Source organism: Sciurus carolinensis, chromosome 10 (genome assembly GCF_902686445.1).
Source record: "Sciurus carolinensis chromosome 10, mSciCar1.2, whole genome shotgun sequence".
Classification (NCBI taxonomy): Eukaryota; Metazoa; Chordata; class Mammalia; order Rodentia; family Sciuridae; genus Sciurus; species Sciurus carolinensis.
Window position 1 is genome coordinate 108,260,239 of NC_062222.1, and position 21,720 is coordinate 108,281,958.

General features: G+C 39.8%; 1 protein-coding gene across 4 annotated transcripts in view; it reads right to left on the reverse strand.

Moving 5' to 3' along the window:
• Positions 1–21,720, reverse strand: part of Rhoh (ras homolog family member H) — a 40,931-nt gene that overhangs the window by 16,361 nt on the left and 2,850 nt on the right. The window contains exons 1-2 of one of the 4 annotated variants that reach the window (XM_047566691.1): positions 19,346–19,407; positions 19,149–19,209 (exon numbers count right to left, since the gene is read on the reverse strand). The gene's annotated coding sequence lies outside the window, so the exon portion shown is untranslated. Of the gene's footprint in view, positions 1–4,603; positions 4,713–19,148; positions 19,481–21,720 lie in introns of those variants that run through there. The other 3 variants (XM_047566690.1, XM_047566692.1, XM_047566693.1) reach the window with 3 other exon arrangements.

Here is a 21,720-nt window from a genome sequence, read left to right on the forward strand (position 1 = left end):
TGTGGTCTTTTTGTTTTGTTTTGTTTTGTTTTACCCCAATCTTCTTTCTGAAGAAAATAAAAGCTCAAAAATGCTCTTTAAGATATAAAAACTGGGCTGGGGATATAGCTTAGTTGGTAGAGTGCTTGCTTTGCATGCACAAGGCCCTGGGTTCAATACTCAGCACCAAAAAATAAAAATAAAACATAAAATTTATCTTCTTAAAAGTATCAAAAAACTGGGCTGGGATTTTGGCTTAGTGGTAGCACCCTTGCCTAGCATGTGCGAGGCACTGGGTCTGATCCTCAGCACCGCATAAAAATAAATAAATAAATAAAATAAAGGTATTGTGTCTACCTACTATATCTGTCTATCTATCTATCTATATATTTTTTAAGTATCAAAAAACTGAAAACAGCATGGAGCTGTCACACTAAGAGAAGAATTCAGACAAGTGACCTTTTTATATTTGTAAGATGTAAGAAACAGATGAAAATGACTGCAGTTCTGATGGCCTCTTGGGACAGGAGCGATGAGGTTAAAGGGCAGAGCCTCCCGAGGTGGAGGAACAACCACACCCAACGTGCACTTTTCAACTGGAACCTCCAAGGGCACAAACCAGGGAACATGAACCAGAGCAAACCGTTCCTGCATCAGGAAGAACCAGGACTGGAGGGCAGAGAGGAAGGAAAGGTCTACTTGAAAGATGGCACTCTATGCCATTACCCCACAGATGTTTCCAAATCCTCTCTGAAGAAAAACACTTCCAGCCTAGGCTTGGGAAACCCATGCAAATAACTTTTCAAGGACAGTGTAGAATGCACAAAGCCACACTTTTTATTATCTTAAGGCAACTTTTGTTTACCACCTAAAAGTAGAAGTGACCAAAGTAGAAGGGGATCGTTTTGGTACACTCCTGTAACCCCAGTGACTGAGGAGACTGAAGCAAGAGGATCACAGCAAGTTTGAGGCCAGCCTCAGCAATTTAGCAAGATTCTGCCCCAAAATAAAAAATAAAAAGGACTAGAGACAGAGCTGAGTGGTAGAGTGCCCCTGGGGTTTCTATTTTTATAACATATCTAGCCTCAGGTATTTTGTTATAGCACCAGAGAACAGACAAATAAGTACCACCTATACCACAGTTCACTGACCAACATCCAATGAGATTAAAGAACTTGCATCACACCAAGCAACCTTTCACACTATTCTTCTTTGTGCACTTGACTTTTAAAATGAAGGAACATTACAACAGAGAGGTGTAGGGGCAGTTGTAGAGGACAGTTGTCCCAGCCTTACATAGATGAAAGCAATAGTCCTCCCCAAGTACCATCTGAATTCTTGCCACCTCTCTGACCAGAGTGATTCTTTGGAACTATTTCTTAACATCTATTGCTATTGGTTCCCTCAATCAGATTCCAACAAGGGTTTATTTATTTCAGAGAATTTCGTTATGTTTTGTATTAATAAATCTTACTCAGTAAGATTATATTTGAAAATCTCCCAGTGAACTCTTCTGTGATTTATTTCCCATGAGGCTTTACTAACCTCATCCATGGTGTGTGTGTGTGTGTGTGTGTGTGTGTGTGTGTGTGTGTAAGAGAGAGAAAGGGAGAGGAAGAGAAATCGGAAATTAGAAGGGTGAGACACACAGCTGGCATTTTTCTAAAACAAGAGAACAAGGTCCAATGAAACTTCACTATACGGGATCAACTCTGTGGATAAACTGCATCCCGACCTCTTTATACCATTGTGTGCATGATTTCTCCCCCAAACCCCTCCCCGCACCTTGGGTACTGGGGATTGAACTCTTAGCCCATTTTAATATTTTATTTTGAGACAGGGTCTTGCTAGGTTGCTGAGACCAGCCTCAAACCTGCAATCCTCCTGTCTCAGCTTCCCAAGTCACTGGGATTCAAGGTGTGCCCCACCACACCAGGTTGCACATGATTTCTTGAGGGCTCCTGTTCTCTGTCACATGAGAAGTCTGTTATCTCTTCTGCTCCTTTTAATGAGCTGCTCCTGGCTGAATTCCGGTGTCTTTTCATCTGAGTCATCACTGCTATGATGGGGCATAAAACAGTGTTCCCAACCACTTGTTTTTAAGGACTGTAGTCCAGAAACCCCTGATAAGATCCCCGTAGCAGACTTCTTGGTCTGGGAGTATCAAGAGGCCCAATATGGAGAATGCTGCCTGTGGACAGATGGCAGAGGAAGTAGCCCCCAGTCCAGCAGCAGTAGTCTGATTCTCAGGGTTTGGAGCCAGTGGGCTCTGCAGGCCGGTGGCAGGGGCAGCCTTACCAGAAGGCACATCCCTGCGTGGAGCAACAACATCAAGGGCAATAAGAAGGCCCCTCCCTACCAAATATGCTTTCCATTACTGTACAGCCCTTTCTCTCTTTGTATTTGTTAAGATGCAGATATTCTCGGAAGCCAGGGTTTTTGTTTTTGTTTAGTTTGTTTTACCATTTCCACATTTACATGCGTGTGCTTCCAGTCCCATTCTTTCCAGAAAGCTACTTTCCATGGGAGGATAAGGAAGTTCCAAAATCAATCAAACCAAAAAAATAAATGAAAACCACAACACAAAACAAAACAATAAAACCCACTGGTATACAAAAGTGAGGCATCAGTCGACATGTTTTATTGGGTACTGATCCCCTTCTCTGGGCTATTCCCATTTAAGCCTGGAGTCTTCCTGAATTAGAACAGTTAGTCACCAGTTTCCTACTTCATGTGTGGACTGATCATCTGAAATGCCACTAATCTGAATTCTCAATAGAATCAATCACATAACTCATTCTTCAGGTGTTCTGCACTCTGATGACGGACTGGGCGATACACTAGGTATCACACGGAGGGCCAAGAAGCGGAGGAATTCTAATCCATCTCAGAGTCCAGTGCCCAAGGCACACGTGAGGGAGGGTTTTCATGATACTGTGTGCAGGAAGCATTTGGCAGTTTATTTGCTGTGTGTGTTCCCACTCCACAGCCCTGGAAGTGCCGTTACTCACACCCAGAGGGGTGAGGTCAGTGGTCCCCGGATTTGATCATCAAAGTTCTGTTGGCTCAGGAAAAGTCAGGTGGGAGAAATGCTGCTGTTACTCAGCCAAGGTGTTTCTCCTGGAACCACCGTAATCTCAGAAGCAAGGAACAATGCATCTTATTCTCATTTTACAAATGAAGTAGCATAGGCACAGAAACAGGAATCTGGCCAAAAATCAAACAAAAATCTTTTCTCTCCATTTTCTTTCCTTTTCAATAGAACTATTAGAACTGTTCATCTCATGAACAATCATTTATGACTCTGCTATTTGCAAAACTTCTTTGCAAAACGTCTTTGGTCTTTGGACCATCTATATGAACTTTTTTTTTTTTGATGTTGAATAAACTGAACAAACTCTAAAAAGGCATTTTTGAGACAATCAGGGAAATATGAGTATGGAATGATATTAGAAGATTCCAGAGAATTACTGCTAGTTTTATTAGGTAGGCCAGCAGCATCATGGTAGTGTAAGAAAAATATGCTTGTCTTTAGAGGTGCGGAGTGAAGTATGCCAAGGCAAAGTGACATGACACCTGGGTTTTAAACTGCTTGAGCAAAGGGGCAAAAGACAGATGGAACAAACATGGCAATCTTGACAATTGCCCAGGGCACACAGGGCCCACTTGCCTACTTTGCTTTTCTTTTGGATGTGTTCAAATTTTTCGGTAACAATTTTTTTTTTTAAAGCAACATCCTCACTTCCCCAAAGTGGCATTTTTCCTTTTAAAGATGAGTTCTCAATGCCTGTTGCAACAGCTTGCCAATAGCATCAGGTGCATCCAATAACCCCTATACATCTACTTTTTTCTAATTTATTCTCCATAGTATTTATTTTCCACTAACTAATAGCTATGGAACATACATATTCTAAAAACTTACTTGTCATTTATCTGAAATTCAAAATTTAACTGGCATCTGGTATTTTTGTGAGATCTAGCAACCCTTGACTCTACTCAGGAATCAGGATATTTATTAAAGCTCTTTAAATTAATTTTTTAAAAAATTTTCATCTCGGTCACTGGCTTTGTAACCAGGAGCAAGTTACTCACTTTCTCTGGGCCTTAATTTCATCACCCATAAAACAATTTCAACTCACAATGCTATGAAATGTGCATATTACTCTTATTACAATTCCTTCTATAGAAATACATTTGTGCACTGCATCGTGACATTTCAGTCAATGACAGGTTGCATATACAATGGTGGTCCCATATTATATCTCCTGGTGATGTCACAGATGTCCTAATTTGTGTAGTTATAGCTAATGATGTTCACACAGCAACGAAATCATCCAAGGATGCATTTCTTAGAACTCATCCCTGTCATTAAGTGATGTGTGCCTGTGTCGTTCAAACAAGAACACCTAAGAGACCTCTGTTCCTCAAGGGACTGTTGTGAACCACACTCAATTAAAAAAAAGGATTTTGCCCCCCAAACATCAGGTGACAAGCCAAGGCACCCGCAGGACAACTTACTGAGTGACTACAAAGTGCCAGACCATGAAGCAGCCATCTTCATACATGACCTTGCTTGCTCCCCACATCAATCCCACATGGTGAGTAGTCACACCAGTTTACAGACCTGGTGGCTGGGGAACAAAGAATGGCCTTGTCCCCTGCTCACAGTTAGTTGTGGGATGACTTAAATCCAGGCCTGACTTCAAAACCCCGAGCTTGCCACTGGACAAGAACCAGAAGGAAGAACAGAGTTGGTGGGCAGCTCTGGCTCCTGAGTCGGGCCTCTGGATTTGTCTTCTGTGAGTGAACTCCTAAGATGTTGGGTGTATCTACGTTAAAACATAGATCCAATGGGTTTTAGAACTGCAAAGAAAACAATTTCCAGCAACATATTGGCTTTCATTTCTCTATTGATATTTATCCATTTCGTCTATTATTTAACCAAATTTTATTAGCTACTTCCTATACCCGCTGGGCATTGTGGGAGATTCCCAGCTTTCTTAGGATTTAGCCTACTCTGGAGACAAGATGCAGATGCTGGGAACAGGAAAATGACAAGTGACGACCTCAGGTACACTAATTACTTAATCAGGTTTACCAAAACAAAGTAGACTGGAAACAGAAGAGAATTTAAAGAGTGGGGAGGTGCTCATGGGCCAACCTGGCTGGGGCCACTGTAAAGAGCTCATGGTGGAAGGAGGACTTCAGTCAGGCTGTGAAGGGAAGGGCTTGAAAAGGTTGGAGATGAAGGAGTATTCCAGGTGGTTGGAACCACTTAAAAAACCTCACAGAGGAAGTGACATTGGATAGGGTCTGGAGGGGAAAGGAGTTTGACAGCAAGAAAAGGGAACCTGCAAGTGCAGAGGCACAAAGGACTGAGAGCAGAGGCGTGTTTCCCACACCCCACGCTGCATGAGACCTGGATGTGGGGCCTTGGGCCTGGTGTCTGCCGGGTACCGGAAGCTGCCAAAGGCTTTTGGGAGGGGAATATGTGTAGGATGATGTCAGGGATGGCTTGTCAAGCTGTAAAATGTATGTTAGGTAAAATGTTGTTCATTCCATTCAACCTACAAAACACACTTATGAAGGGCCCTGGATACTAATATACAAAAACATATGTCCAGATGAGACAGTTCCTGTTCCTCAGAGGTTTGCAGTCCCATGAGATGGCCAGCAATGATAAGGTAGTATCACCTGTCCATCAATTAATGAGATGATCCATGGCAGGCACCATAGGTTTCTATTCAATATCTGAACCTTTTTTAGTAGTAGTAGTAGTAATAGAATCCAATTTTGTTTGTAAGACAATATGCAAAACTCGGAGAGATGGCAGAGCCTGTGATCCCAGCTATGTGGGAGGCTGAAGAAAGAGGATCCCAAATTCAAGGTCAGACTCAGTAATTTTAAAATAAAAAATTTTACATAAAAATTAAAGAAAGGGCTGGGGATGTGGCTCAGTGTTTAAGTACCCTTGGGTTAAACCTCAGTACCAAAAACAAAAACAAATCATGATGATGATGATAAGGATGAGGTCAACAACACTGCCCACTGCACCCCTCCACCTCACCCACCCTCATTGCATCCTTCTCCCATCTCACTGTTAAGAACACATGGTCTAAGGAGGGAATTGTAACAAGCCCATTCCCTGGTTCTCCATCCTCCTGGAATTTGGGGAGGCTATGTCACCATTCTGGCCAATGACACAGCAGAGATGTTTGGAGGTCTCTGGGAAAATTCTTTCCGTGGGAAAAGAGACAGCCACCCTCCTTTCCATCCGCACACAGTCCCACACCTCTACGATGGAGGCAAAGGCTCAGGATACAGCACTCATCTTACAGCCACAAGAAAAGACGGGGGAACGGCAGAAACAGTCTCAAGGGTCCTGAAACCCAGGCCAGAGACGCAGCCTCTGGATCTCTTATCCCAGGGAGGAATGAATCCAGTTACTTTAAACTACTGTGAGTCAGGTACTGTAAAACTTGCAGCCAAAGCATTGCTGATACACTGTGTGTCTCTCAAATAACAGCTGTCCCAAGGCGATCATGAGTTACTGTTAAACCAAAGCCAGAAAGCAGCATCCATCAAGAATACTGCACAAATCAAACATGAGATATGCGTTTAAATGGAAACTCACTCCTTTGCTAAACTAATCAACTTTTCAAAGAATTTTATAATGTTCCGATTAATATTTGGCATTTGACATGAATAAACTTTTAGATATTTGATATTATAGAAATATGGTCATGAAAAGATACAAGGTAATTTTCCTACTTCATACCAAGATGAATACATTTATGATTCATCTAGTAGGTATGTCTTTCAGAGTATTTGAAAGACAATTATTCCCGCATTGAATATTTAAGGTGCATATGGAAAAATGTGCTTCTTAAAGGATCCCTTTGAGAATCTCTTTACATATTAAAAATTTAGAAATAGCCATCTATATTCATCAAAGTTTCATATTTTGTCTAAATTCTACAACCACCTATAAAGCCAATTCTCTCTTATTTTAAAAGTGTGAACCACACAAAACCCATTTAAAAACTCCAACAGCTCTCATTAGCTGGGGATGTAACTCAGGAGTAGAAGAGTACTTACCTAGCATGTGTGAGGTCAAGCACCGAAAAATAAAAATTTCTATGTTCATCAAGGTTCAAGAACTAAAAAACCTGAAATCCCCCTAAATTTATAGACCTTCTAAATTTCAAAGAATAAAACATAGTTATATGCTGGGCTTTCAAAACATTAGATTTCCTTCAAAATATCAAAACAATTCTCATGTCAGAACCATTTTACTAGTTTCATTGTTAATCTAACACCAAATATTGACTTTCTTTTAATAAAGGTAATTACATTGTTTTATGATACTGAGGATTAAACCCACAGCCTTGGCATCCTGGGTAAACACTCTACCACTGAGCTACATCCCCAGCCTTTTTTTAATTTTCAATTTTTTTTTTATTTTGAGAGAGAGTCTCACTAGTTGCCTACTCTGGTCTCAAATTTGTGATCCTCCTGCCTCAGCCTCCTGAGTCTCTGGGATTAAAGGTTTATGCCACTGTGTCTTGAGATCGTTGGTCTCTTTGTATAAAAATAATACATGTGAAATACAAAAAAGACAGGAAAAAATGAAAATATTTTAAAGTCATATGTACCCATATCACACATTAGACAATAACTTTTAACATTTTGGTTTACTTCCATATTCTGAATTTGTGAGAAAAATATGTATATAGGTCTTTTTAGACATACAAAAGATATATAATTTCATACTCTGAAATTTTTTACTTGTTAAATATTTTTCAAAAAATATCATAATGAATGTTTAATAGAATAAAGGGTTATTTAGCCATGTCTTTCTATTGAATATTTTTGGTTCATTTTAGTTTTCTAAAAAATTGTGTTGAGAAGTTTGGGGTTTTTAATAAAATACTTCCGATTGTTCTCTTAGGAATAATTCTTAGAAGTAGTCATAGGCTATGAATAGTTAAAGGCGATTCATTTATACAACCCAACGACTTATAATTTTCCTGAGAAGAGGCTTTCTAAAGTCATCTAAACAATTCCAATCATAATTCAGGACAGGCCACACAGAGTGGAGAGAAGAAGGGATCACTTGGCTCTCTTCCCTGACTGACTGGTAATATTATTTATAAATTGTACTTTTGCCAATATTTTATAGGAAAAGGAAAAATTCAATAATAATCTAAAGGTTTCTGATCCAACCTTAAAGACTTAAAGGAGACTTAACTTATTTATTCTGTATTTACCCTGGTCATTTGCTGTGTTAATGATATATAGTATGTTAAAGTCCTTAAGCACTCTCATAATTGGCAAAAGATGATGAAAAGTAATTATATTTGGTGGGTAAAATGATAAAATAAGCTAAATACCTGTTGAGAAATTAAACCAACCATTATCAAACGTATAAAGGGAGGAGCATAAACATTTAAATTCCAACTAGCATGAATGAATGTACAAAAATTGTGAAAGTATGCTCATTTCAGTCCTCCAAAGAAAGGGACAGTAAGTCAGATGGAGCTTTAAGATACTATAACTTCATAAAGTTGACTGTCACGGGTCAAAAAAAGAACATGAACTTCAGCTGAAACACTGGATTTTTCCCCCCTGAGTACAGTTGCACAATCTAGCTTTAAAACTGAAACCATAGGCATCTAGCCCATGTTGGAAGAGAAACATTAATTTTTCCTGCCATGTGTGTGTGATGGTTCTTTCCTGTATGACATGTCAAATGGGCAGCCCTTGGGGAAATCCAAAACTACTATTTTGGCTTCTGAGTTTTTTGATCTGAGGTTTACATAAGACGCCCCTGCTGCCAGGTGAAAACTATCCATGTATTTTTGTGCATCTAGAATTTAATAGAAATATTGCCATAATGTACATTTTAATTGCTCTTCCTGAGATGCAGAGAATGAAAAGAAAGATAGCTAGAGAACTCAGAAAAGATTACCATCGTTGCTCTTTGTTAATTCGAATGATTGTTTAAGCTTTAGTTGTATCTCTATGACCTTAGGATGCAATGTTTAAGCTTTTTTTTTTTTATATAGATTTTGTATAGCTTAGAGTAAGACACTAGGATTATGGCAATTTTAATATGTAAAATCTTAAAGACTTACAAATAAAACATATTAAAAAGTGTACTTAAGATAAAAGACTGGGATTGTAGCTAAGTGGTAGAGCACTTGCCTAGCATGTGTGAGGCACTCAGTTCAATCCTCAGTAAATAAATGCAATCCTCAGTAAATAAATCCTCAGTAAATAAAAATAAATACATGAAATAAAGGTATTTAAAAAAAGATAAAAGACACACCACATTTGCTACAATGAACATGCATGATACACATTTATAACATTTTAATTAATGAGATTCAAATCATTAAAAAATTAAATAAAATAATATATGTTTACATGTATAATATATATTATGTTTACCCATACTATTGTTTTGTTTTGTTTTTTATTGTTTTATTTTTGCAATGCTGGGGATTGAATCCAGGGGTGCTCTTCCACTGAGCTATGTACTTAGTAATTTTTATTTTGAGACAGGGTCTTGCTAAGTTGTCAAGGCTGACCTCAAACTTGCCATCTCCTTCCTCAGCCTTAGCTGAGATTATAGGTGTGCGTCACTGCACCCAACTACTATCACATTTTTAAAGTTAACATTGTTACAAAAACTTCTCTGACACTGCCGGATAGTCTGTTTATTGGAATATGGTGACAAATATTGTTTTAGCAGATGTAGGAAATTGTGGTACTGCCAACATGTAAGGTTTTTCTGGCCTTTCCCCTCCTATTTCCTGTATATACCTCCAACACCCTCTTCCACTCCCTCATCACAACCAGAAGATAAAGAGAAAAACTATCAATATAAATCTGAACAAGTTACTACCTGAAGATATTGGAGCTTAAGGAAAATCAGGTTTTATCAAAAGAAAAATACTAAAGGGGATTTGTACACCTCTTTCAGGTTTTTGTAGCTGATGGCAATTTGCATCACTTAAATTTGAATCTAAATATATGACTTTCTTTTTTCTTGCTAGGAGGAATAATCACAAGCATCCTTTCACCTCTCAACCATGGTTGGGATCATTTTCAGGTCAACTGGAACAATCATTAGTGGAAATTTTTGTGGCAACTGAGAAAAAAGCATAAGAAAAGGAGAAAAAGCTTCATGGTGAGGAATGTGTATTTGGAAGTACTGCAGAAGGTGAGAGCTGGACCAGGAGTTGGGGGAGACAAAGGGGAAGTAGGAGTCCCACCTGAAAGAAGAAGCATCAAGGTGAGACTGTTCCTGTCCGTTGTTTGCATCAGCAACTAGGTTGTTGGGCATTATGACAAAGCAGGGGAAGCCACCTCCAGGAGGTAACGAGTACGAGTTTGCAGCTGACCTTTAGTGTAAAACTTAGACTTAGAATGGGTTATATCCCACAAACCTATTTCAAACTGAAAATTGCATCGAGTTGAAAGTTCATTTAAAAAACCTAACCTACTGAGCACCTACCTCAAAAGGTGCTCAGAACACATACATTAAACATAGAGTTGGGGAAAATTATCCAATACAAAGCCTGTTTATAATAAGGTGTTGAAGATCTCACGTAATGTATTCAATACTGCACTGAAAGTGAGAAACAAATGGTTGTATGGGCATTATCATGAAGTCAAAACATGGTAAGTCAAACCATCATAAGTTAGGGAATATCCCTATGTATTTTCTTGTTGTTTTTATTGTTTTGTTTCATTTTTGGTTTTGGTTTTGGATTTTTTGTTTGTTTATTAGCCATGCTTTGTTCAAACCCAGGGTTTGTACACACCAAGCAAACTACACCCCCAGTCCTTTATTTGTCTTTGGAGGGCTGTAACTAGGGGTCATATGATGCAGTATGATTATTAAAATACATATTGAAATTGGCAAGAAAACTAACCATGGTCGTACAATAATTAAAGTACTTATAAAAAGTGAAGCATTTTTTAATTTTTTAAATAGTTTTAGTGGTAGATGTCACAATATCTTCATTTTATTTATTTTTTTTTATATGGTGCTGAGATCGAATCCAGTGCTCACACATGCTAGGCAAGTGCTCTACCACTGAGCCACAACCCCAGCTCTGAAGTATATTTATTAAATGAGTATATGTTACAGATTTTCATTTTCTACTCCAAAGATAGGTGTACAATTATCATATTATCCCTCATGGAGAATTCGGACTCGAACTTCACAAATGATTGTCCAATTTCATATACTTTATCTCTAGAGGATTGGAGATGGGTGTATTGCCCTCCCCACCCTGTGTCAACCCCCTCTATAACCATGACATAATAACATAGTCTCATCACCTCCAGCAGAGTTGGCTTACTGAAACAGAAGGGTTTGGCATAAGTCTCCGTACCCTGCCTGATATCACAGGCCAAGTGGACACAAGATTAATGAAGGCATGAGCTTTCCTCCAAACCCACAACTCCCCAATAGCAAATCAGTTCTCCGCTAACAGAAGATGGCCAGCTGGACTCCAATGGTCAAAAGTTCACACAGGAAAAGGAATATCTCCAAAGTCATCAGAGCCCAACCAGATATTCAGCTTCAGACAGGAGAAGCTACATCTTAGAAGAAAGCATGTAATACACCAGTTAGTGGGTTCACCCTGAAAGCAGCCTGGCTGGGTGTCCAGAAGGATCAGTTGGTCCCTCACTCCTCACTACACTCTGGAGTTGGCCAGCTTGGTATTTACAACCTGCCTGCATCTCTTGAGCTGACCAAGGTCACACATGACAGTAAGTAGGACCTAATGTTGGATCTTGAGAGACTGCTTCGCAAATGAAAGCTGACCCTGGCTTCACATAAGAGAATTCAGAACTGAGGGCTTAGAACACTAATTATGTATTCTCTGAAGGGAACCAACTTGAGCCCCAGGTACTACTTAATTTAAGGATCCAATGCTCTAAAACTATCTGCATATCCGCCATCTTGTCCTCCTTTCAGCCATTAACTGAAGAGTCAGCATTTATACCTTAATCTGACATTGCGTACCCCAAACTTGATTTTCTCAGCTTCTGCAACGCTTCCTCCCCTGTACCCACAACCTCTGAGGCAGCAGTTCTTAATGTGAAGGCTTTGGATCACTGGGAGTCCATGGATGGGTTTTAGCAGGTTCCTAAATCCCCTAAAACTCTATGGCAAATGTATACACTCCTGGATTTTTGCTTTTTCCCAAAGGTTTTTGGTTCTCATCAAAGTTCAGAGGAATTTGTGACCAAAAGAGTGATTAGGAAACAACTCTCTACAATGAAAAACTCAGTTACATGGGGGCTAAGGTGGTTTGCAGGTGCCTGTGAAGGAGGTTGACTCCAGATGTCAGACCTCACACATCCTATAGGCCCTGAAATGGGCCTTCAATTCCGTGAAGATGGGATCTTGATTTATCACAGAGGTTAGAAGCCCTGATAACAGGGAACACAAATAAAGTGAAAATGATTTTTAGTGTAAAAAGAACACTTTGCAAGTTATGACCATCACTGAAGTTCCAAAGCAGATGATCTCAGTACCATGACTTCTGCTATGGCCAGGTCATTTACTTGGAGATTCGAAACTCCAAGGAACAGCCTCACCCCCAAAACACACATACGCGCGCGCGCACACACACACACACACGAACAGAGGCACTCACACGTGTGCACACAGATACATTCCCTGAACCAACCCAGACTGTTTCCTTCAGTCTGTTAGTGTTTCTCAAAGTCTAACCTTTCACGTCTGAAGACTTATTAAAAATGCACATTCCTGCCAGCTCCCACACCAACAGTATCAGAATGCACAGAGGTGGCCTCTTGGATGCTACATTCTTTAATACCTCCCCCACCCATCCAGGTGATTCTTTTTTTTTTTTTTTTTTTAAGTTGTTGATGGACCTTTACTTTATTTATTTATGTGTGGTGCTGAAAATCAAACCAAGTGCCTCACACATGCTAAGCAAGCGCTCTACCACTGAGCCACAGCCCCAGCTCCAGGTGACTCTTAAGCACATTAAAATTTGAGAGCCCATGATTTAGAAGAATTGTATGCTCTCTGGTCTAAGCCCTTGTTTTCTTCTGATTAAAATGGAGCTATTTTCACATTCATCTTGTTCACTTCTGAGAGCAGCCTATCTTTGTGTCTTACTAAGAAATGTTCTCTCCTCACTCCCTCTGGCCTTTGAGGGTAGCTTTTCTCTGGATTATTTCTCCGTCTATGGGAGGAAGAGCTGTGTCCAGAAAAACTTGGGGCCTTAGCATATGTGTGATAACTCAGTCTTCTATTCCTGCAATCTACTTTTGCAAGTCCTCAGGGCCCGGGTACTTCCTTCTCCTTTCTCCGCTGCTCTCCGGAACCCCCCTCGTACCTGCCACTCTAGACTGCGTGGACAGAAACTCCCTTTACAATACCCTGCCCAGGGATTAACAGCAAGCATCTTCCTCCGGTCCACAAAACCCTCTTAATATTAAAGCTACTCAAGGCCACTTCATTATAGACTTTCTCTAAAATTTTAAATGCACATACACTACTACTACAATAAATGAAGTTAAAAAAACCAATTTTGCTATTTCACCTTTCTAACACAAAAAATGTTTTCATTTTTTAATGGTTCATATTTGATTCTCATTATCATAAAATTAGAATGCAAGTAAAAATATTAATCCTGTTTTTCTAACTTCACATTTCATCAAATATTTTTTCATAAGTATTTTAACTAGGAATTTTAATGACTACAAAATATTCCATGGAGCTAATGCTTCCAGAACCCCTGTTGCTTAGTATTTTAGGTTATTTTCAGATTTCACTGTTATAGAAGATAATGCAGTGAATGTGTTCCAGCATGCTATTTCTTCCTTCTTTGAATTATTTTTTTGGAATAAATTTCCAGGGATGGAATGAGTGGATCGAAGTGTATGAACATCTTGATGCATACTGTCAAATTGCCATATTGGCATGTCACACAATTCCTTGTTGGTATGCTGAAAAATATTTTAAAACAGGCTCTGGGGTGGCGGGGAAAGGTGAAGAGACTGATTTATTGTGTTTTCTGATTTCTGTGACATAAATACTTCTATTATAGTCAATTTCTAGTTACAACATGACATTACTGAATGAAGAATAAAAAGAGATGATCAAGCACACCATTCTATAGTATTTCCACTACACGAGAAATAGAGGTAAACACTGACTTGCAAAATGTACAAAAATATTACAATCAGTTTTTCCAAGCAAGTGCAGGCTGGTTCTAGAACACCACTGTCACCTGATATTTTGCAATAGTACTTTTTTCCTTTTCCATTGAAGCTACTGAAAACTCACCTTATTCCCAAACAATGACCATGCTTTTAGGGCAGCATATTATACAAGTAATAAATTAAACATAATGTTAAAAAAAAAAAAAAGGATAGAGTGGGACATCTACCTCCTATCTTGGTTCCCCCATGCATTTATTTTACAGTGTTCTATCCCCATGAGGTCATGCATACAAACTACTCAGTCATTTATTTATTATAACAATAAGCCAAATACGTTATGTGGCAAATGTGATGAGAATCACTGCATATTACTTCACCACCTTCGGTTCCTTGGCTTTCTTTTCTATGAAATGGGGAAGAGGTCATTGCTGACTTCAGTTTTACGAGAAACTAAGTGCACAGATGAGACGGTTCCAATTTAAGCTCCAAGAAGTCATTGAACACTCAGCAATTCTCTGGAAATTTCTTCCAAAAGTAAGTCATTCATATTCTATTTTGTGGAAGAAGTGATTTGGCACTTTCTCCCTTGAAAGCCAATTTCTTTCTCTGAGACCAAAGTAATAATATATAGCCTCTACATGTATGTAATGCTTTGGAGTTTTTAAAGAATAGCGTCCTATGTTTGCATATTCAAATGTAAATATGATTGAGCTAAATATGCTCATACTCTTGACCCATTCATCCCATTCCCACTAACTCATTCCAAGGAATTCAAAATGAAAGAAAATGCTTTCTGTGTAATGATATTCATCACACGAGAGAGAAGATCAGTTTGGCTCATTTGAGAACTTACTCAATTTATCATTCCAGTGTGTTTGTCCCTGGTAGGAAGGTTCTGGATTAATGGCTCCCAAACACCCATCCATAAAACCACTGCTTCCAAGTCAATTTAGAGCTTGTTTTTATGGTTTTCTTTTTTCATTTTGTTTTGATTTGAGTTTTGGGTATTGGAGATTGAACCTAGGGGTGCTTTACCACTGAGCTACATCCCCAGTCCCTTTTTAAATTTTTTTTTTATTTTGAGACAGCATCTCACTAAATTGCTGAGGCTTTCACTAGGATGCTGAGACTGGCCTCGAACTTGCAATCCTTCCTCAGCCTTCCAAGTCACTGGGATTTCAGGCATGCACCACTGGTCCTAACAGAGTATTTCTAATTCTTAAAAGATCCTCACATGGTTTTGATGTCCAGTTGGCCTTAGGAACTACTATTCCAACCTAAAATCAGACAAATCTCTGGGAATAACTGGAAAAAAATTTTTAATTATATATATACAGCAGAAGGGCATCCATAACATCTAATTATAAATATATATTTTTAATTATATATATATATATATATATATATATATATATATATATAGCTGAGAATCAAACCCAGTGCTTCACACATGCTAGGCAAGCAACCCACCACTAAGGCACAACCCCAGCCCTAGACAATTTTTTATGCAAGTCATTAAGAAGTTGCTCGGGGCATTCACATAGCTGCTGGAGTCATATGACTAAAGAATCATGAAAGTGCCTGTGTGTTTCTGGCCCCCCTCCCTTTCCCTCCGTTCAGCCCCTCCCTCTCTGACACCCGCTCCTCTCATTGCCCACCCCATCCCCTATTACTGTCAGGCTATCTCTGGCCTCCACTGGGCACCCCATCCTGCCTCCTGCCCATCCCTTTCCCTACACGAAGCCCTGGACTTCCTCCCTATGTTCCCAGCAGGTATTCAGAAAGAAAACAATATTACTATTTGACTAAAGCAATCTGCACACGTATTTGAGAATCTCTTGCATAATTAACATACCAGCTGTACTTGCATTTCTAAAGAGGGGCTTTCTAATCCAAGAGAATCTATAATCTAGGGAGTGGAAAGGGAAGCAGGATGCTTTTTCATCTTGTCTGGCTTTCACCCAGACTCAAGCATCTAGAACCCAAATAAATACTTTCAACACTCACTCTCAAAATGGTCCCGAGTCCTGAAATTAAAATGTGGTAAAAATTTAAAATTTAATCTAATTTGGTCAAGGAAGAGATGTCCCTCACTCCATCTCTGACTTCAAGCACCTCTATAATTCCACCCAAAGCATTCAGAGAGCAACATCAACCACAGATGCCCACAAATGAGGCAGCACATAGTCAGAGGAGTCTGGGAAACTGATAGGGAAAGACTCGAAAGATCAGTTTCTAATCTGATTTTCTTTTTTCATATGTGTTGTACTATAAAACACCCAATTCCTGGGTCTAGTTTGTACTTGGTGCCTAAAAAATGTCAATTCCCAGTCTCTGTTACCCCCAATTTCCTTTGAAAGGTTTATTGGTATTTAAAAAGCTAGTTGGCAGGTAGTTGTCTCCCAAGCCAGGGATCATATTATTGTCATTTGTTCATATCCAATCTTTGAATGTATATTTTATGCTGGGCATTAGATTAAGTGATACACACATGTGTACACACACACACATACACACACACACAAGCACACACACACACACACACACATACACATCCATATATATAATGACCATTTTATGACCACAACAACCCTCTGGGGTATCTTTAGTTATTATTACCATTAGAGCCATTTCTTAAAAATAGGAACATCAAAGAATTTAAATAACTTGTCTGAGGTTCCCACAGCCCAGAAAGCATAGAACCAAGATTTAGCACAAAGCAATATGGCTCCAGTGTCAGGGTTTTTATTCACCATACTATATGTTTGTTATTATATGGATTCAGATATTTCATGGTCCAAGAATCATTATGATATACTTACTCCCTAAAGGAAGGTCCAGGGAAAGAACAGAAGGGCATCCATAACATCTCATCCCAATACGCAAGGGAACGCAGAGTTCACGGAAATTTTGGACTGTTTTTTTTTCTAAATATTATTATCATTTTTTTAAAATTTTGTTTGGTTGTAGATGGATACATACCTTTTTTTAATTTGTTTTTATGTGGTGCTGAGGATGGAACCCAGTGTATCACGCATGAGGGGCAAGCGCTCTACCACTGAGCTACAATCCCAACCCTGGATTGGTTTTTGAGAATCAGAGGTGCTTATACATCTACCAACTTGTCCTCCCATGAGGAAGGCCACTTTAATTACCAGAGCACTGAAGGGCCTCCTTAGAATATTGAAATCAGAGGTGAATGTCACCCCAAGCCACACGACCTCTCCTCTGCCTAAATGATGTTCCAAGGGAAGACAGTAGGGGACTATTGGGGGGGACACAGACAGATGTGGGGATACAGAAAGCAACCTCAAGGTTGGTGAAGATCACCAAGTTCCTCTCAATGGAATTCAGTTAGAGCAGAGAAAACAAATAGAAGGAACCTAGTGGCATAAGCCAACGAGGAAACCATCGAAGGGAGTCTGTTCTCCTTAGTTGTCCCTCAAAGTCTCTCCCTAACTTCCTAATCCTATTTCCTGCAATAGGTAAAACAAATTTTCTTCTCTTCTTGAACTGTCTCTTCAACAGAAGTCATCTCCAAGTCAGTTTCACGCTTGTGCAAAGACCCAATCTCACACTTGTGCAAAGACCCATGCCGCCCTCCCAGTCTAAAATAACCATCCCTTCTCTGTGGGAAGCCATCCTTATTTAGCAGAATCAGACTAGGTTGAGTCATGGGATGCAGAGGCCTGGCTTCTAGGAATTGCCAGGGAGCATGTGGCACTGCGTGGGAGTGGTTCCCTGCCTCCTTCAGGAATTTCCCCCCTAAGAGAATGGCTTCCCTAACTCCCCCCTATCCTGTCCATCACTGAAGAAGCTCCTCCCAGTCCTTGCCCCCTTTACCTGTGTGTTATAAATGAAGGAGAGTTGAGCAAGTTGCTGTTCTAAGAGGCCAGAGTTGGTATGGCCAGACCCGTCATGCCCCATCTCATTTGAAAAGAGTATTGGCTCTCCTGTGTTTATTGAGTAGATAAGTTTTTTGGGTAATTGAGTGATATACAGCTAACATCCCTCCACGCAGGATATGGCAGAGAGACGCCCACACTTTTCCATGTGCTCAAATTTCATGTCCTTCCCAAGCCCGTACCTCCCTGACTCCTCCAGCTTACTCCCAGAGTTCCTTCTTGGAGCTCCTGTACCTCTTACAGCCCATGCCACCCCACTCATCACTTAAATCCCATCTTACACTGTTTCCTGGATTTTATTTCTCATTGCAACCATGAGGTTCTTCAAAGGAAAGATTTCTTTATATTTCTCTTATCTCCTCCACCACACCAGCTTAGAACCCATAAGTGAACCTGGTTATTCATTGCTTACTTGAATTCTTCACTGGCAGCTTTGCCTTAATAACACACCTAAAACTGGTGATTTCCCAGACTTTCTTCAGTTATAACTCAGGCAACTAATTGACACTTCACAAAATGTCTCCAAATTAAACCATCTCAAAAGCTAATTTTAATTTAAAAACACATACATCATAGACCACTTTTAGAAAGTTGATGGTAGCATTGTCAATAGGTGAAACAAACAAGCTAGGGGTACTGGATCCAGATGTACATCATTTTGATTTTGGTTCTGTTTCCAAACTACAAAGAGTTTGAAATGATATTTATATACATCTTCAGATCTTTAGATTTACTTCATCACACCTTGGGTGATATTTAAACCACCTCTATAGTTGAACTCAGTCATAATCAACTACAAGTGGCGCATTTTCTAAAAGAACATCTGGGAAACCAAAGAGCTGAATATTATCAACTTTAATGTTTTAAAAACTATATGCATTTTGTTAGGACTTTGGAGAGGGGTGGATAGCAGAACCACTCTCCCTCCTCCTATCAGGTAGAACAAGGTAACCATGATGCTCAGCTTAAAGTAAAACTAAATGAAATTCGAAAAATTCCTGTAGATGCTGAAGAAATTTTTTTAAAGAGACACAATCTTACCTGTCGTAGAAGAACACACCAAAATGACTGACTCCGGAAGTCAAATTTACTGGGCACAGCTCTGTCAAAACAAAAGCAACCGAAGTCTTGTCAGTGTGGTGATTTCCTTCCAGGATTGGCGTTCCGCTCCTCGAGATTATGACTGCTTCATGCTGGAAGAACTGAAAGCGTGAAGTTAGGCTGGTAGAGAATCCAACCTGAGCTGGTCAGGCTTAGTGTGCAGCGAGGTGACTGAGGCGGCAGGAACAATCCGAATGTGACAAAAGTGATTAGCAAGTTCCTGTGCTCAAGTCAATTTCCTGTAGCCCGCTTCTCCAAAGAGGGGGTTTCGTTTGTGTGGGTTTGAGAGGGTGTACACGTGCACTTCTCTCCATGAGACTGTGAAACCTCCCAGCTAAGAGGCACAGAGGCCTCTGCTGCCTCCCTTCCCCATCCTTGGACCAATTCTCTCCCCTATCCCTCTATTTTCCTTCAACAAATCAAAATCACTACATGCAAGTGGAGAAAGGAGATGTGAAAAACCAAGATGATTCCTTAAGGAAGTGAAATAAAGAAAAAAAAAAAATTCCCCCACACGGACAGGTCTTGGTTAATTTAAACTTAGGGAAAAACCTTAGAACTTATACACATCAGCTTGATGGTATGAACTGCGGTGGAAGACAGGAGGTGAGCTGTTTGCTTTGTTTTTATCAGTAACTACCAATTAATAATTTGGAAAGAACAGACACAGCCATAGTGAAAGCCCCAGTGGCCTCACGCAATGACCCTTGCTCGGATGACCCTGCACCTGTGAAGGGAGGTACTGGACTCTGAGTTGTTTTCAGACTCCTCTGAGTTTCGTTTTTTGCCTAAAAACATACATTTGCTTTTCTTGTCTCTGTGCAATCCAGGTGCGGGGGCCATCTGCAATTACTTAGATTATGGCTAAATTACCTAAACCAACGATTTAACTTTCATGATATGGTCACAACCCACTGTGCCCTAAATCCCCAAAAAACTGTCAATCTTACTGCTGAGGGTGATGCCTTGGTTAAATACCTACATGCCATAAGAATAAAGTTCATTCAATCAATCTTACTGCTGAGGGTGATGCCTTGGTTAAATACCTACATGCCATAAGAATAAAGTTCATTCAAGTCTGCAAAGATTACAGAGTCCCTGTGTGTGTCAAAATACGACATTTATGATAGGATGGGCCTAGGGACGCACATAGACCTAAAAAGAGCAAGACAGACCTACTCCCTGTCCTCACAGCACTAAATCCTGGGGAAGGATGGGGGAGAGAAACAAATATTCAAATATAGGTAATAATTCCAAATTCCATTACAAAGGAATCAGAGAAAATGCTTCACAGATGGTGAGACAATACCATATTCTAGAGGCGGTCAAAGATGGCGTCTTTGAGCAGTTGACATTTAAGCTGAGACTCAAAACTGTTTCTCACCCAGGGTGAAAATTAGAATCATCTGAGAAGATTTTCAAAAAATATCCATACCTGGACCCCACCCACAAAGACTCTAACCGAATTGGTCTGCAAGGGGAGCCGGGCCGCAATATTGCTTTAAACTCCCCCAGTTATTCCAAGGCCACTCTGCTCTAATGAATGAGAAGGAGGCAGCCCGGGAGAGGAGGGGAACAGTTTAAGCAGAGGTAAATAGTACATGCAGAGGCCCTGAGGTAAGAAAGAGCTTGGAAATTCTCAGTGGACTGTCAGATTACTATTGTAATGTTAATAAATGAACAGAGCATATAACTTGTTGAACATTTTCTTTGCCTCTGGATTTATCAGAGGATTTAGAGCAAGTGATAAAGATACATACACCTTAGTCAATACAGCAAAAAAAAAAAAAAAAAAAAAAAAAAAAAAAGAATCTAAAAATGAGGCCAGAGAAATGAAGACAAAAATTAAGCTAAAACAAGGGGTGAAGTTAAAGCAGAAAATGTCTGCTATGTGGTTCTAAGCTTTTTGGAAACCAGTATAAAGCAGGAAACAAACTGCATAGAAAATTCAGTGCTCACTGGACAAAAATGAACTTGTCACTCAGGGTAGTAGTCTTTATAGCTGAAGAGCAGCATGGCCGCTGCATTCAGCAATAAGATTTGTGAAGTGGTTCCTTACGTTTTTCCTCAATGTTGAACTGATTTCCTCTCACCAAAAAGCCTACTGAAAGCAAAATCTAGAAAGGGTCTAGGGGAGAGGGTGGCGGGGTGTGGCATACCACAGGGCTGCTCGAACATTCCAGTTTAATCCAGAGATGAAGGTTGACTTCGGATGCGTATCAGAAAATTTAGGATAAAATATGTTTCTCACTCAAGCTTCTAAAAGACTCCAAAGTGGTTCATAGCAGAGCACAGCGGCCCACACCTATAATCCCAGTGATGGGGGAGGATGAAGGATCCACAAGCTCAAGACCAGCCCGGGCAATTTAGCAAGACCCTGTCTCAAAATTTTACAGAATTCAAAAAAAATTTTTTTTTTTTTAGTGTAAAGGGCTGAGGATGTAGCTCAATGTTGGAGCGCTCCTGGATTTAATTACCAATACCAGGTTAAAAATAAAAATGTCACACTTCC